Source organism: Solanum stenotomum, chromosome 10, assembly GCF_019186545.1.
Source record: "Solanum stenotomum isolate F172 chromosome 10, ASM1918654v1, whole genome shotgun sequence".
NCBI lineage: Eukaryota > Viridiplantae > Streptophyta > Magnoliopsida > Solanales > Solanaceae > Solanum > Solanum stenotomum.
Genome location: NC_064291.1, coordinates 15,991,237 through 16,010,557, shown reverse-complemented (window position 1 = coordinate 16,010,557; position 19,321 = coordinate 15,991,237).

Genomic DNA, 19,321 nt, shown 5'->3' with positions numbered 1-19,321 from the left:
ACACGTGAAAATTGTCTCCCCTTCTATTATCTTTGTTTAGTGCTAGTTTTTGAAGATATAAATTGGTAGTTATTGGTGTTTCTTCAAGGTTTACACTTGGTTAACTAACGTAATCATGGGACACCTTTATGATTGTTTTTATGAAGTTCTACGGATGTTCGTCAAGTTAAGGCCATATGGAAAATTTACTGATTTAAGTTCAATTATGAATTGTTTATAGGTGCGTCGCACCAGTTGTGTATATATAATGTTTGCAAATCTTAGGACATAAGGAGAAACTTTCATGAAGAAATTGTTGTCGTTCAAGCGTTCATTGGAAAAGTATATTAAGGGTAAGCTTTGTCTCTCATTTTCGCGCCCCTCCTGGGAAATTCCTAAAACACCAAATGTGATATTTTGCGTTTCTCTTTCTAGAAAGACCTTCAGTGAAAGGCATTGATATCTCAGCTAAATTATTTTCGCTACTCTATTATTTTGATATTCCACTCGTTCGGATAAATAGAGTTTTCGACATCTACGTGTCATTTTATCGGTTTCCCTGACTATATGTCTACATGGATGAATTCTTATTCTTCTTTGGGTGATGTGACTTAAAATATCATGGGAGACCCTTATTTTAACCTCCCATCTTTCCCCCTCTAAAGTTGTTATGAAAAATCTTTAAAGTAACTCACGATCTTCAAAACTCTTAAATATAACTTAAATGTTTAAACTATTAGAACATTCGGTTTTTGAAATACCTCTTTTATAAATTATCTAGGAACTAAGTAAATCACCTTAAACTTGTTATGAATATCTGTAAGGTTAGGTTATCTTTCTAAAATTCGAGTCAACTTTTAAAGTTTATATGGAAGAACATATGAGGTTCCATGAGATGGTTACATTTTATACGAAAGTGATTGGCAACATGACAATGGAAAAATATAGGTGTTAATCAAGAGGTAGAAGGACTATTGCCTGTATTTATACATATGAGACATTGATGGCCACATGTTGGCGTATATGATCCTGGTTCGCTTTCGAGAAGCACCACAATTGCTAGCATTTGGTTTCATATGTCATGTATTTGAATATATATATATATATATATATATATATATATATATATTATACGTGCATACCGTGCATACTTAAATAGTAGGAAGCCAAATGTAAGCCAGGGAGTTATTTGAGTTTCAGTTTCAGGTGGTACCTCTATTACCCTTTTAAAGTAACTATTTATGATTATACTTCTCGCTTTACATGCCAGTACATTTTTATTCGTGTTGACGTCCCATTGCATGGGGACAATGCTTTTTGTTTCATACGAGCAGGTTAAGGAAGGGATTCTAATCAACCCACCCGTTAGGATTTAGGTTCAACGGTGAGTTGGTAAGCTCCATCTTATCCTGGGGCTATCATTGGAGGTTTACTTTGGTTGTACAATTTGGGTATAGTCGAGGCCTTGTCCCGACGATGCTTATGTCACTCATAAGGGCTATTGTGAATATTTGGGTTTTCCGTTGTATGTTTCAATCTCCAGCCCATAGACTTGGCATGTATATATGTGTGCGTATGTAGGTGCGTCTTCAGTTGTGGCCTGATCGGCTCTCATTTAGGTCATGAGCTACAGGGTCAAAGCTTCACTTTTTAGAGGTTGTACTGCCCAATCTTTTTATTTCACCATTTGGTTAGCTAGTATGTTTAGTGGGTGACTTAATCTAGTAGGGTATCTAGTGCCAGCTATACTCCCTATTTCGGGGCGTGACAGGAATGTCTTACTAGAATAAAACATCAAATTATATACTTGCATTCAATGTAAAAAATTAGATCACAACACTTCTACTTATGTCTTTTCAACATGGTTTTATGGTATATTAACTCAAATAGAAGATGATTTATGCTTCAAATCTGCTTATAATGACTCTCGGGATGTTTTTCTTATATTAAATATCAATGGAGGAAATTAGATATGTGTGAAGTGTAGTTTATGCAAATCTTGCACATAAGAAATCTTGCAAATCTTGCATTTGAGAGAATTCTATTTATTAACTATGGGGTTGTGTCATGTAGCATACCACCTTGTATTAACAGCTATCGACAATGTGGTGATGTATAGTACTGAAAGGATATATCCTTATCGCTTGAGAGAGAAGAAGGTGAGATTCTCATGAGTCAAGGACATCCAAATACATAGAGAGGTTTCTACCCTACATAAAAAACCTCATTATGTAACATTAGGTGAAGAATAGTGCCCTTGATGGTATTTTCTATTGTTGTCAAGTAGAAATCTTTTCTCGTGTTGTATGTTGAAGCATATATTCTATCCTTTCATTAGAACTTCTTATATTTTCTGCTTCACCATTGTCTAGGAGTTCTAATAAAAGGCGAAATATATACTTTACCAAAAAACATGCATAAGGATTTCTACTTGACAACAAAAAAATAATAATCATCAATGTCACTAATTCTTCAGCTCTTGTACATATGATATTGTTTTTTAAGGGTTTGAATCTTCTCTGAGGATTTCATTGTCCTATACTCATGAGAGTCTTAACTTTATGATCCCCGAAGTGATAAGAATATATCCTTTAGTAATGTACATAACCATAATGTCTTTCGAAAACATTAAACAAGCTAGTAGCTACCCGACACAATACTAGTGTTAATGAAGAAAATTTTCTCAAGATTTTTGTGTCCAAGATTTACGTACGCACTGTACTTACACATCCACATTCCTTCATTTATATCTAATAAATATAAAAATATCCCCACAATCATTATATATTTTTACATAGCATAACTCATATTCTATTGTTAACTCATTTCACATTAGATGCGGGTACATCATTTGATGTTGTATTCCAGTAAGCCATCACCCACATGTAGTATATCCCACCAATAACAACTTTAGGAAGAGAACCTCCCAGAATTAGATTGAGATGGGTCAGTCTTCAATAATTGAATTGGCTGATCAGGAGGAGGGACTGCAGTGACAGTGATAATATGATACTTCTTATAACAAAAACATTGGAGAAATTGGTAAGAAAGATCCAAATTTAAAAAGTATTTTCAAACTAGAGAATTAAAACCAGTAGAGAAATATAATTAGAAACATATTAAACAATACACAAATATTTGCTCAAAGAAGAAAATCGAGCCTACTGAATGTAGAGGGTCCCCTTAAGTAAGTTATTCTCTTCAAGTACCCTAGGTTAATGGAATATATCCTCCTAGGATAGAACGATCTTATTCACTGGTGTATCAACACCAATACCCATGGTGTCAGCAAACCACTCAATGGCAGTAAAGTACACTTCGAATACTAGATTTAATAGTAGAAGAAGTCTAAAAAATTTATTCTCTAAAAATGAGAGGAAATCCCTCTATTTATAAATAACAAAGGTTAGTGAGAAAAGGTGCTTATTGTGCCTTAATGGAAAGGTCACAACCTTTTTGAAAAGTAACAATCCTTCGGAAAGGTCACAACCTTTCATAAAAGTCACAACTTTTCATAGAAGTTACAACTTCTCATAAAAGACAAAACTTTTCATTAAAGTCACAAATCTTCATAAAACTCACAACTCTTCTTTTTCCATTCACACCTTTTAAAATCCAACAATCACCCGCATGAATGGGGAATGAATCTAAGACAAAGAAATAGAAAATTGTGTATACTTTACAAGCAAGAATTAATTGCATCTGCATAATTATATTCCCCTTTGAATTTTTGTAGTGAACATAAGTGAGATATATTTTATCAATCGGTAGATGTGATATCCTTGAAACCTTCGAGCTTTAGTGTATTCATAGACAATCATGTCACACAATCAACCTTTTACCATTTATGGTTCTTAAGGTTGTGTTCGTTTCAGCCATGAACACTTCTTAGTTTCATGAGTGTATAGATAATAGGATTTTTTTACAATGATTCTCCTTGAAGAGTCTTTGACTTCACGTATCAGCACACTACTTCGGTTCAAGTGCCAATGATCGCGTGTAGTGATATAACCCAACCAAGGGTTGGGATCGTTCCCACAAGGAGTGGTTTCGAGAATTAATAGAAAAGTAAAATCAAGTTCTAATCAATCATAGCTGTAAATAATAACGAATAAAAAGATACTAAATTAAGGGATTGACACGAATGTCAATTATCAATGGGGGTTTTTAGTGATTAACAACTAAAACAGCAAAAATACAAAGATGTGAGTATAGGGAGACAAGATTCTTGGGATGTTATAGGGATATGGGATAAAAGATACTATCGGGTAGATGCTTTTGATAGTATATCACTGAATATTTGTAACTAGGCTAGACTTTAGTAGGGGTAAATTCTCTCTCGAGCAACTTACCCTGAATCAACTCGATTTCTCTTGAACATCGAGTTACCGCATTTAAGCACAGCCTCTGCCTTGGCCCATTAACTCTCTCGAGTTGAAAGTGTGGGAGAGGGCCTAGGATTCACTCTCTTGAGCTAAACCCACGACGACCCAATAACTACCAGCTATCGATTTAGTAGTCTTAGCTTTAAAACCTCTCTCTCGAGCTAGCCAAAAGAACTAAGATGAAATCATATTTGCAACTACAATCTCAATAAGTTCAAACACAACTACTAAACCAAATCACATTTAAACAGAGAATATACCAACAATAAGCAACACCCAACAATAGATTTAACCCATATTCAAAAAATCACACCCCTAGAATTGGGGTTTTAGCTAGACATGAAAAATAGATAGAAATCGAAACCAACAAGTGTTTCCATCAAGTGGTTAAGATGAATAAATTCTTTAAACACATCAAGGATGAAGATTCTTCGAGACCCACTTCCAATTTCTTGGAATTGAAAATCTTCAAATCTTCAAGTTCTAGCATAATGTCTCCAAAAACTCTAAGAACTAAAACTGAAATATTCTTAGTCTCAAAAAAAAAATTTTCTCTAAAGTATGATACTAAGCTAACAATTTAAACCAGTATTTAGTGTTTAAAAATTTGGGCTGCGGAGGATCACTCGACATAGTTAGTTGGGATCGCCGACACACTCGGCGATTTGACCTTTGGTCTGGTTCATCGCCTTTCTACTTTTGCCTTCGTCATTCTCGTGTTTTGAGGCATTGGGAGATAGAGTGCCACATCGCAGAACTGCTCGGTGACGCGCCGACTGCTCATTTTCATCACAGACTTGACCTTCTCCTTCAGGGCTCAGCACAGTTTAGGCGATCCTCAAGAAGTCTTTTCTCAGTTCATTCAACCGCTTTGTTCCTTTTTGCTTGATAGCATTCAAGGTTAGTCTCTCAATCCAAATACCTAAAACTTAAGGGTTTACATTAGTTATTGAGACAAAATATGCATTTGAGGGCACTAACTCTATCAAAATATAGCCCTAAATAAGTTCAAATTGTGGTTCATCAACACCCCAACTTAAACTTTTGCTTGTCCTCAAGTAAAACTCAAGTTTAGCAATTAAAAAAGGATGCCTCAAACAGTGCTACACAAGACTCAATCATGAATGTACACAACAAGGCTCAATTTACTCATGCAAGGATCAATTGTATATACTCAACGACTCAAGTTCTGACACACCATTATCAAAGATTCTCAAGCTCACTATACTTGCTTCAAATGCAAGTTCAAGCTGAACAAAGGTATTCAAATGCCCTCACACAAAAGAATGATTCCATATTCACACACAATGGTTCAATAATTTAAAGTTCCGTAATCAAACGCAACTCTCACTCTCACAAAGAAGAACACAATTCATGCTTTCACTCATAGGTTTGCCCGTATTTTCCGATCGACATTTGCTTCAACAAACTCAAGATCAAAAAGGTCTTTCCAAGGCTTGTAACATTGATGAGTGCAAAGATATGGTCATTTAGACTGAGTAACTTTCATCCTCATGAAATGTGGTTCTCACAACACTCTCTTTCCTATTCTTTCATCACTTTCTTCTGTGCTCATAAGTCATCCCATTATTCACTTGCATTGATTGCTCGGAAACCCATTTCTTTTTACATTTCTTATAACTTTATTTCACAACCTTTTCTTTTTCTTTTTATTTTCTTTACTCTTTTTATTTTCTATGGAGGGGTTGCATTTTTCTCAACACCATAGGTTAGAGAGGACTTTTCTTGCACTTCTTGACTCGCCTTCTCTTTTCACCATACCCCCAACTTAGTCTTTTTTCCTAAGTTGGCTATTCGATCAACCACAATTCAAGAGGATTATAGGTAGCGGATTAAGAATGGTCATGTTTTCATCAAGTTTCTTCCAAAGAAAGGTAAAGTCAAAGGGTGTTCAAAAAGGGTTCACACACTCACAAGGTAGGCCACAAAAGTGGTATATGAAAAATTGGCTCACACTCTTCGTAGTTGCCTAAGATCAGAGATAGCCTTACTTAGTCGACTGGACCAACGGGGCAAATTCTAGGTGTTATCATGCATGGTTCATAGTATGCTCATCGTACAAGGCATCGACACCAAAGTCAAACAAGACTACACACATTCGTTCGTGTGCAACGTTCTTCATAAGAGAATCAATTCAATAATTTGCTAGTCACATCGAGATGTAAAGAGTTCACATATTGACTATGTAACTTCACTTGGTCTAATCGTAGCCGCACATTCATTTCATTTGATTATGAGCACTATTTGAGTCATCGATATTGATCAAAACCGAGACTCAAATTTGATAAATAATAGCCACATTCAAGTGCATACAAGAGGTGGCAAAATATTTGGAAGGGTCAAAATCATTTACAATTTAAAGCAAAAGGATCCACACGCTCAAACATCCTCTAAAAGCAGCGCATAACACAATACTAATGCTCACAGCCCAAATACACAATCAAAACATCAGTCGTAAAAGCACATAATGGTGGACCTCACCCCACCACAGATAAAAACATTTGTCCTCAAATCCAAATAACATTATATCCAGAATTTAAAAGAAAGAAAGACAGAGAAGGAGGTAAAGAAGGGATCCTGTCTACACAGTCGCTCTGTTTGTCTGGGCATTATTGCCCAATGCGTCATCCTGATCGTGGGCATCAATGCTCGGGGTCACCTTAGGGGGAACAACAGTGCAAGATTCACCAGGGTCTGTTGAGTCTGAGTTGGCCAAAAAGACATGCACAACTTTGCAGAATCCCCGAGCCCATGAAGGAATATTAGGGTCTAGAGTAACGGTCTTCCTGGCAAAATTAGGCCTCTTCCCCTTGCATTCCCTGTGGTTGTGGGTAGTTTCGTAGCTTTGCCTTTTGACGTTGTTGCATCCTCATTTATAGCAATCCATTTGGACTTCTCTTAGGTTGGTGTTATTCTTTCAGCATATTTTGATTTAGACATGTCTGCAAAATCTCGAAGAGAAGTTAGAGGAACATAAACAAAAGTACAGCAGAATAATTTCAGACAGACTCGCCAAACCAGAGGGCGAATAGCTGAATTTCTTGGCAAGCTAGATCGATCTTGCCGAAGGAATTAGCTCTAAAACTGCAGTAAGTAGGCGATGGGAGAACCACTCGGCGTGTCGCTGATAACTTTTGGCGAACAAGGGCAGGCCCACTGAAAGTTTTAGTGCATAAAGGTTTAGGGGTGCAAACAAAGGGTGAAAGAAAAGCCTTTCAGTGAGTCGCCGAGAGCTTTTGGCGACATCAAGCTTCTCACCGAAGGCTATAGAATCAATCATCAAATAAAGCATCAAATCAAGGGAGAGATGGGGACACTGGGCGAGCGGCCGACTGGTTCGGCGAGCTCGACCCAGCTCGCCAAACGGCTCAACGTGCCTATTTTCAACACAACTTCTCGAATTCAACTCCGCAACTCCCAAAAATAAAATAAAAGCATGCACTAGTGCAATTAAGTTAGGACACATAGCACCCAAACACAATCGTTCAAATTTTAATCTAGTTTAAGGCATGCAATTATGGGAATTCAATAGTCACAACTACTCGAGCAAGATTATCAAATTAAATCATGCATTCAAACAAATTAACTCTTAGCATAGAAACCCAACACAATTCAACATGATAATATCATTGCATTTGAGTATGAAATCGATAAAAATAGCTCTGGGTATGGAAACCAACCTTTGATACTGAATAAATTTGGATTGAATTGCTAGGCAGCAATTTAATCCAAGTTTCGAGCACAAATCAAGACTAAAACACTTAGAGAATGCAAAAATAGAGAATAAAGTGCAGGTGTGCGGTTGGGAGAATGAAAATGTATAAAAGTAAAAGAGTTTTGCGAATTTAAACCTTTGGCTTCAAAAGATGTCCAGTTCTTGCCCACTCAGCGACATTAATCGTGACCGCCAAACCATTCGGCGTCACTCTGAGCAATCAATTACTTCGCTGATTTTTACCGAACCACCAGTCAATTTGAGAGTTTAAACGGCGGTAAAAATTGAAATCGCCGATCGGATCGGTGAATCACCAATAATTTCTTGGGTCTGCCACGTTTTATAGACTCTCTCTCAAAGTTGTCTATAATCCAACGACGACCTGAGTCGGGGTCGCTGACCTCTTCGGCAATGCGCCGACTTGACCGTTTTGCTCACCAATCTCCTTCTTTCCTAACACTTCCCGCAATTTATCCTACACAACCAACACACCATTATTTTACAAAAAACAAAAAGTAAGAAAAAGGGTTTTTGGGTTGCCTCCCAAACAATGTCTTAGTTAACGCTGTGGCACAACGCAAGTTAACACCTATTCCTCTTCTTCGGAGTCGGCCATTGTGTCATTAGGCGACTCCTCGTTGCTTTGTAAAAAGAGTAGTCCTATCAATTGGTTCATGTCGGTGTCCTGTAGCTGATAAATCATGGAATTGGAAGTTCTCGTATGATTCAGCATTTCAGTGTTCTCTTTTATCTCTTTCAACACCTTATCTTGTTCTTCGATCTTGTGTTGAATGAGTGATCAATGATCTATTTACCTCCTCGAGTAGTGACACCCATACAATGCCCATCATTATTCAGATTTTGGATGGTGTTTCTAGGAAGTATGGTAGGTTGACGTGGGTTTACTGTAGTGGACAACTGATTCATCTACTGCTCAAGTTACTTGATCGACACTGCATGGGCATCAACTTTTTGACCGATTCCAAAAAAGTCATTTCGCATCTCTTTCACATTCTCATCAGTTGCATTAAACCTCTTCATCATCTTCTGCATCATATCCTTAATGCATGACATACTACCCCCAACTTCCCTATTGCCAGATTCCTAATTTGCTAGTGGAACATAAGGACCAACTCTCTCGTTTATGTTGCCATAGTTGTTCCAGTTATAGTTGTTGTCGCGATTGTAGTTCCTATCACGGACATAGTTATCGTCTCAATTATAGTTACCATAGCTTCGACCATGCTTTCCTTGACCTTTGCACGAATTATCCAAGTTGGAACCTTGGGCGCTGGCTCGAAAATCCCCTGCTTAATCATTGACCAAATAAGCATCCTCCTCATAGCAACATTCCTCAACTAGTGGTGGTGGATTTCTAGTCAGATAGTGTACCACAATCACCTTTTATGCGCATATGCTCACCTACTTCAACACCAACCCAAGTTTTGTCCTCATCTGAGCCATCTCCTCACGAATGTCATCGGCAGATTGACTAGGTATAGCTTAAACTGCAATTGTTCTTCTTCTAGTGTTTGATTTCGTAGTGCTCCATACTTTATTATTTCAAGAAATCTTCTCTAGTTTGTCAACAATCTCCTCAAAAACGCACTCACCATATGAACCTCCAGCGATAGTATCAAGCACAACCTTGCCAGTGTCATCCTGACCTCTGTAGAAGTACTCCTTCAATGACTCATCATCTATGCGGTGATTCGAGACAGTTCTTATGAATGCAGTGAACCTATCCCAGGAACTACTTACTGGTTCTCGAGTAGTGCTACAAAGTTGCTTAGTTTGTCCTTGTGATTCAGCTTCTTGGACAAGAGGAAATACTTGGCCATGAACACCTTGTGCAATTGGTCCAGGTATGAATCGAGTTAGACAGGAGCTCAGAAAACCATATCGTAGCATCTCCGGTCAATGATAGAGGGAAGACTCTCAACCCTATGACGTTCATATCCAACTCCGGTCGTCCCACACAACTCTTGCAAACACCCCACAACTTGTCCATGTGCCTGATAAGTCCAAAAATTGGACTCATTTAGGGCTATATTTTAATAGAAATTGTGTCCTCAAATGCATGTTTTGTCTCAATATCTGATAAAAACCTTGAAGTTTCAGGTATTTAAAGTTTGACGGAAAACATGGATACGATCGAGAAAAAAGGAGCAAAAAAAGCTAAAAGAATGAAGAAATGAAGGTCTGCGAATCGCAGAACCCATTTGGTGAATCGCCAATAGATAACATATCCGCCTTTTGTTCCAGTGTGTTGTGCCTTGAAGGAAAGAATCAAATCGGCGGAAAAAAGGAGCAGTCGGCGCATAACCGAGAAGTTCTGTGAAGTAGTACCATGTCATGCAATGAACTAGAGCATGAAGATGTTGAGGACTAGTGCAAGACGGTGATGAACCACACCAAAGGGCGAATCACCGAGTTGATCGGCGATTCCGACTAACGACGTCGAACGATCCGCTGCAGAACAAATCTGTGAAAACTATAAATACTAGTTAGAGTTGTAGATTTAAGTGTCGAACTAGTATTATATTTTTCATATAGAATAGTACTTTTTAGTATTTTTTTTCTCTGAATTTGAGAGGGTTTTGAAGACTTGAAGAAAAAGAAGGTTTCATTTCCAAGGATTCTTCATTCTTGGCCTGTAACAAGACTTAAATTTTCATACTCATTTGAATGCAAGTTCATTTAGGTATAAATTTCTATCTCTTGATGTGTGGCTAAAAAGCCCCATTCTTGGGGTGTGATTTAGCGAATATGGGTTAAAATTGTTGTTGGGTCTTGTTTGCTGATAGATTAGACGTAGTTTAATGATGATTTCGTCTAGTAGTTGTGGATGAATTTAACAAATTTGTAGTTGCAAATACAAGTTTATTTATGTGTTTTTGTCTTGCTCGAGAGAGAAGTCGCGAAACCAAGACTACTAGATTGATGACCTAAGGAGTGGGTCGACATGAGGTTCAACTCGAGAGAGTGAACCCTAGTCCCATATCCTAACACTCAGCTCGAGAGAGTGAGTGGGGTAAGGCGTAGGCTGGTCTTCATGCGGCAAGTGGGTGTCCGAGAGGAATCCATTTGAAACGGGCTTAATCCAAAAGCCTTATTCCCCGACAGCGGCGCCAAATTTTGATACGCTCAAAGTAAACCTCCCTAAAGAAGTAAAAGCGATCGTTGTTAAATAAAGAACCAAACTTGTAGGTTGGGGTTGATCCCACAAGGAATATGTTGAGACTTAAACTTAACTCACTATTATATTCTTTTAGTCATCTTATTTCTGAGACAAGTAAATAAAAAGGTGGGTGGGGGGGGGGGGGATTTGTGAAACAAATAACTGGTTGTTGTTTAAGTAACAAGTAAGAAGGATTCAAACTTTGTTATTATCAATATGATAAAGAAACTAGGGTGTATGTGTTCTCCACAAGCTCTTAACGCGGTAATCCTAATAATAGTAATCATTTATTAGTGTTTTACATGCAAAGTGAGTAAGATAGATATCCCTAAATGATTGGTGCTCCAAATAGGGAATTTCACCTCGCACCTTGTTCCGGCTACGTGAGTATACTTTACTAACCCTTACTTTTACCTCAGATTAGACATCATATCAACGTATGGCTTAGTTTACACCCTCGGACCAATTGACATTAGACTACTAGATAGTATCACACTAAATCTCTGTTGATAATTCTTCTTTTATTAACTACCTCCTTGGTCCGGCAAGTAGCAACAGGATGAGTTCTAATACCTGCACTCGTTAAAAAGACTTCTAAGCATAAGAATTACCAATACATGCATAAACACAATTAAAAAATTACTTAGTTATTATTCAGACATTGTTAATTTCTCATGGTTCCCACAACCCTAGTTGTGGATATATACTCATGCTTGAAAGTACACAATTCATGTTTTGATAATAAGAATTCATGAACTTACGTTTAGATTAGAAGAAACCCGAAATCTCAAACTGATTTTCAAAGAAAAAATCTTATAAACCAAAATCCATAAATTAAATTGCCAAAGTTTGCAAGTTAATTCCGTAGATAATATCAAGAACTAAAAGTAAACAAATAATGTCTAACCCCCAAAAATGAGGTTTACATACGCTATTTATAGAAAAATAGATCCTAAACAAAAAGGAAACAAAATAAGGAAATAAACTTATGGGACGCTGCTTTGATCGACGACTCAATTTACGGACCGTGGTCGACCTAGGTCAACAATCAGAACTTTTCTGCTGGACCTGGAACCATCATTCTCTGATCATCATCAACGGACGAGCAGGACGTACTGGGACCGTAGGTCCTCTTTCATGGCTCCACACTTAGCAATTTCATCAGGTACTGGAACTTCAACTCTCTAAACACCTTCTACGGATGTGCAGGACGGCCCATAGGTCACTTGGTAGTTCCACACTTGGTCATACTTCCCTGATGCTCCTATATACGCCTGCCCATCAACGGACCGTAACAGGACCTACGGTCAGTAGGTCACTTTGTGGGTGGCCACTTCTGCAAAATTTCAGCTGTCATCTCACTCAATCCGTCCAAGCCTATTTCCTGCAAACATAACACATAAAACATTATTTCCAATATAAAATGGCCCTAGACACACATAACTCTTAAGTGAAATGCATCAAAAATACCTTAAACTCACGGTATATCAGAAGTCCAATGAGATTTCAAATAATTGGATGGAACTGCACCGGTTCGGTAATTGGATGAAAAATCTAGCTATTCAAGTTGTGTCTGACTTCTATAAAGGGATAAGAATGTAAGTAGGGCACCGAAATTGTTATTTCCAAATGATAAATCCCTGAGCTTTCCAAATCTAAAGAAATTAGAAATTGGTCGTTCAAGATGGTTATTACCAAGGTCCAAAGCCTCTATGTTGGTGAGATTCCAAAGAGGTTTAGGAATAGGCACCAAGAGATTACAATCACTCATGTCCAAGTCATGAAGTGAAGGTTTTAGACCTGAAGAATATGAATGCGACAAATCAAGATGCGTCAAGCTAGAAAACTCACCTAATTTAGGTGAAATGAGTGATCCAGAGAAATTATTATAAGACAAATCAAAATCTTTTGTCATTGAAGAGTCAAAAGATGTTGCTATTGGAATGAAACTTGCCTTGAAGTAGGCTGCAACAGAGATCAAACCTGTCTTGTTGTCTTGTCACAATGAACTCAATCCCATGAGCAACAATATGTTCTCTTGTTCTGTAAAAGAGTTCTTGGATATGACTGAATCTCTTGGAATGTTGTGTCATAAGAATAATCTAAAGCATTAGAATTAACGCTAAAGATGTTCTTGAATTGTCGAAGAGAAGGAGATTGATTTTTGGGGCACAAATGAGATAAGGATGGGGAGAAAACAAGTTGATAGAGAAAGGGATATACCATAAAAAATATAAGTTTTACACAACCCATTTCTTGAATAAAATGATCAAAACTAATTAAGTTGGTGGAGAAGAAATTAAGATATATTTTCTTTGTGTGTCTATTCAATAATTGATAAGGTATGTATAGAACAAATTAAGCAAAGAAAATTTTGAAAAACTATAATGTATAATTCTTAAAGGAAGAACATATATAGATTCCCGTGCCCCTATTTTTCATTTTGACTCTTAATTAATTAATTGAACACAACTTTCCCTTTCTATTACAAAACAAAGAGATAAAAAAAAACAGGAAGAAAATCTCTACTTCGCTTTCTCTCCTCCTCAAGATACACATGTTAAAGCATTTGACCTTGTGTTTGCTAGAAATTTAACTTTCAACAAAAGAATGAGACTTTGTTCCAATGAAAATAAAAGGCTCAATTTAAATGTTTATTAAAATAGTAAATGTTATGATATTACGTAGAAGAATCATAAATTAAGATAAATGAAGAATGAATAAATTTGTTCTCGACTGATATCCTTATTCATAGGATAATAAAGTCTTCGTAAAACATCAAAAACTATGAAACTAAAAGCTTGTATTAATCCCACATTCTCAAGTCAATGCAAAAAATCCCACCACTTGTAAAAACAAATGATTTTGTCTCATGCCTTATTATAAACAAAGACGTCACAAAAAAATATCTTTGTTTTTCTCTCATAACAACCCTCCACACAACTTCCCCTTTTCTATTACAAAAAAAAAAACAATTTATCCGGGAAGAAGTTCACCACACAACTTAATTGGTTAGGATCCATAGACCTTTACAGAAATATTACAATTGTACTAGCTCTAAGGAATAGGATAGTCAAGAATGTGTAGTTCATTTATAACTTTATATCTTTGGAATAGGACAGTCAAGAATGTGTAGATCATTCAAGGCACATTAGCATGGAGTACACCTCATGTTTGTACAGATGTTAGAAACCAACATCCGTTGCAATAGAATAGATGGGGAAATTCGGATGGTCATTCGCCGACCCAAATGATATTTTTGTTGAGATGGATTGGGTTAAGATAGATTAAGCAATGGGTAACCAAATTTGAAGTTTCACCATAAAAATATAGTTTTTTTTTTACTTTTTGAAATATTTCTATACAAGCTTTTGACAACAAATCCATAAAAATTAAAACATGAAACAATGAACATCTAAAAATCTTAGTTTTGTTACTATCAAAATTCTGAAAACTAAACTAAGAAATTACCTCTTTTTGAAACATTTTGCCCCATAGTTTTTTGAAGTTCCAGCCAGAACTCATCCCCCCCCTGTTCTCATTGAATGTTTTGGTGTGTGTAACAATTTTAGTTGTGCTAAGTTAATGTTTTTGCTATGACATTTGTCTTCAATTAGGTGTTTAAACTTTCTCTCACTAGTTTTTGGGTTTTGATTTAGATTTTTTAAAGAATCGATTTTGCGTGGTCGGATTTTTCCAACCACTTTTGAAGTCGGTTTGAGGACTTTTTTAATAGTGAACAAAATATTAAATATAATCTTACAATTGAATCTAGGAGATGTACACAAATCTTACCCTTACCTTTTTGAGATAAAGAGGTTGTTTCTTATTGATCCTCAATTCATAAGATGAGTTTATGAAGACCTCTTTTGAAGTCGGGTTTTTTTAATAGTGGACAACATATTCAATATAATCTCAAAAGTGAGTTTGAGGAGGCTTAGGTGTACATAGATTTTGCGCATACTTTTGTGTGATAAAAATGTTGTTTCGAATATACTCATGATTCAAAGAAAAGTTTAGAACTTGGTTATAAAGAAAAAATATGACACCAAAATACCAATAGAGAAAAAAAAAATTATATTTACTCATAGATATGCTTTGAGTGATCAAATAGTACAGTTTTTTGTTAAAAATAAAATTAAAAATTGCAGGATGATATATAGTTTTATGGAAAAATTAAGTAGTTTTTGTTGGTAAAAGTACAAAATTACAATTGAAAATAAAATAAAGAAAATAAATTATTTTCAGGATGAGTCATGGATATCTCGCTCTCTTTAAGGAGATACAAGCCCACCACAACATATCTTTTCACTAGTCCAGTAGTAATCCTCTCACTTGTCCACGCTAGGATATAACAAAGTCCGACCACAAAGTACAACTCAGCATACACCGGACAAGAGTTAAGTCTAAAGTTCCATAAAAAGAACACATCCTTTCAAATAATAAGAACTTTCCTTTTTACTCACTTTTATGCATTCTCTATTTTCTTATACATAAAAATAAAGTAAGACCATCACTATTTATCGGAGGCAGAAATTCTTCCTTGCAATGAATAGGAAGATTGTGGGGCTAGATAACTGGCCTAAAGAGAGGTTGCATGAGTTACAAGGCATAAAAAGGTAAAATAATGAGTGAAATAATGAATTTTCAATGAGAAGTTATAACCATGGCTTACAACATTCAATCACTAAAAAAAGGCAATTACTCCTAACGTTCTTCTAACAGAAGAGATTGATGAAAACCACAAAAGTTAGAGATAAAAAAGGCACATGACGGCTCGTTAAAAAAGAAATTGACTACACTTAAAAATCATATATAACTCGACCACCCTCTAGTAAGCTTCACTCATTATTCCCAAAATATTCTTATTTTTTCTTTGTCATTCTTCTTTGTTTCCCTTTGTAATCATAATCCAGATCGTTCTTGAATTCACAAGCCAGCTTATTTCTCACTCTTGCGCTCCTCCTAACCGATGACTCACCTTCTTGAGCTTTGTTACGTGCATTATATGCCCTTTTCTCCATTTTTTGTTTGGCCAATATTGGATTACCTGTTGTAGGTAATCCACACACAATTTTGAGACAAAATATGGGTTCCTTACCAATTTCTCTCAAAATATGGGATCTAAGTTCAAGCGCGATAGAATACTGAAGAGTTTCATTTGGGTTATAAACAATGGCGTTGTTGAAAATCAATAAGAGATCTTTGAAGAAGCTGACAATTTTCAAGTTCGAATAAACATCTTGTTCTAAGTTGTTTTGAATAACCTATAAATCCATATGCTGCTTAATTGGCTTAAAATAATATAGATCTTCCTGAAAAATAATAAAAATATTAGCACTCATAAGGAATATATAATCCATATTTCTATGATGCTTATATTATATATTTGACCTCACAATGAGTTTAAAAAGAAAAAAAATGACTTCTGGTATTAAACATGTCAGATACTCCCTTCTTTCTGATTTTATGTAGCACTATTTTATTATCGATCTATTAAAAATATATGACATATGTTTATATTTGAAAATAATCAAGCTATAAGATTTTCATTTTACCATTAGTGAAAAGTTTTATAGTCACACAAATATTACAATGTATTTAAGACCACGAGTTTTAGAATTCTCTGTTTTGTGTCGAGTCAAATTAAACATGTCCTTAAAGGCTAAAAAAAAATGTGAAGTTTAAAGTTAATCATGTTTAAATTAAGAAAATACAATTTTTTTTTCATAATAGATTAAAGAGGAAAGAACGTCACATGAAATAGCAGAAATGGAGTATTATTTCTAATTGTCTAAGTTTTAGTTCAGAATTAAAGTACAAATATAAGGATAACAAACCACAATATATAGATTAGCAATGTATTTACATGACTGGGAAGTCGAGATTCAAAAAGACAACAATGCTTGTGAGATCTCACCACATTAAGGATTTTTATGAAATCTTGATTAATATTCTCCATCTTTTCATTCGATTTATCATCATTTTTTTTCCTGATTTAACTTTATTCTTTCTTCAGCTTCGTGCTTGAAAATATTCAGAGATTTTTTTCTACATAAGCATGGCATAAATAAAGATATTAGTAATCATATTACCTTTTTGTTGTCAAACTTATAATAAAATATGTGGATATATAATTTCAGCCTAATATGGCTAATGGTGAAAATTATAAACACTTGATAGAAACCATCGAGAACAATAAAATATGCATTCGAAGAGAGATGAAAAATAATTGTACAGAATATTTGAGAAATAAAGACCGTAACATACAAAGAATTGCTAGTTGGAGAATCTTAGTAGCTCTGTTTGCTGAGTTGCTAAATTTTCAATTTATAGTTGAGGGTTCGACTCCTACTTTGTAATCCCCTTCTCCATTTTCCCTTTCCCTAACCTCAATTTAAATTTATTTTTTAAAAATAAATAAGAATTTTTAGTTTGGAAAAATACCCAATAATATGAAGTTTTTTCTATTGGAAGAATTTAGCAATTTTACTTATCAAAATTTTATTTTTTCCTTTTTAATTTGTTTACTAGAGTACCAAAAAATTAAATTTACAAACATTAATTTGGAAATTAAAAGTATACAACTAATGAATAATTATATGTGGGCAATTATCAAAGCTAACAATCAATTAGTGATTTTTATAAGAAAAACATGAATTAGCTACGAAATTTGTTGTTAAAAAGTATATACCTAATAGTAGTATTGTTTGACAATTTTTCCTAAATATATTAACAATGTAGTTTTGATGTTTAGTGATAGGGGTCATTCTTTTCTCTTCCTTTATTTTTTTAATGATAAAATTGGAATCAAGAACACTTTAATTGACAAAAAAATTGAACATTTTAGTGTTGATTATACCAATTAGTGATAATTTATTTATGCCCTAACTCCTAAGCTTTAGAAAAGATACATATCTTTGAATATATTTTGTGTCTCCTAGATAATTTTCGTTTTGTAAAAATCATTATATAAATATGGATGGAAATTTTTTTTGGTGAAAACGCACAATTCTTCAGACATCATAAGTAAAAATATAATGAAAAAGGAGAAAAAAAGGATTTATGAAAAAGAAAAACCATACTGAAGTGGAGTATCCCCTAGTTTGACTTGCTCTATCCAATAATCTCTGTAAGTCTTTGTAAGTTTATCTGCCATCAAATTTATGAATCCACTCTCATCATCTTCTTCGGTAAAATTTGTCTGCTATAGACTCTTAAAACGCCCCTTTAAACTTTCATACTTGATCTGGAATTGTAAAAAATGAAAATTGAAGAATACATCGATGTCGATCTGAAATGGAATTTTAGAATTCGGCAGCCACCATTTCCCAATTTTCTAATCAATGGCGTCGCACTGAACATGCCAGCACCATATCTTCTTCAACTTGCTCCATTTTTAAAGAAGGTTTAGAGTTTTAGAAGAACTAAATCACTTGGTAAATTTATAATCCAATTTTTTTCTTCTTAAAATGGGCCTTGCATTAATTAGGAGTGGTTATATTTGATAAATATCTTATGTTGGTCAAATATGAATTGAATGAATAAGACTAGCTAATGAAAATGTGGCAAAAAGAAACAAGTTGAATTCCCTTTTCTAAAATAACATTTCTTTTTCTTACCATATTAGTGTTTTGTTATGAAATTGTTCATTTTTTCCAAGCTGAATTTGGAAATATTACTCACTTTTTTTAAAAAAAAAGTTGTCAATTTTTTTTATAAAAGAGAAATGAAGCGACCGTTTTACAAACACTATTAGTTGGTCTCCCGCTCTAAGTCTAGAGCAATCTATTGATTTGTCCTGACTCACCACACTCATAGTAGGACTAGGAACCATAATATACAGAGAAGAATCTGAATATACTGAATGGTCAACATGACCTGAAAACCTCTAACAACAACCCTGAGATGTTTGAACCAAGTTGTAGGAGCCTTGTCCAAAATAACCTCCCTCGGATGCTTGAATAGCCGCATGAACAGGTCTACTAGACCGAGAATGAAAACCCCTCCTTGAATATCTTCTACCTCCTAATATGAGGT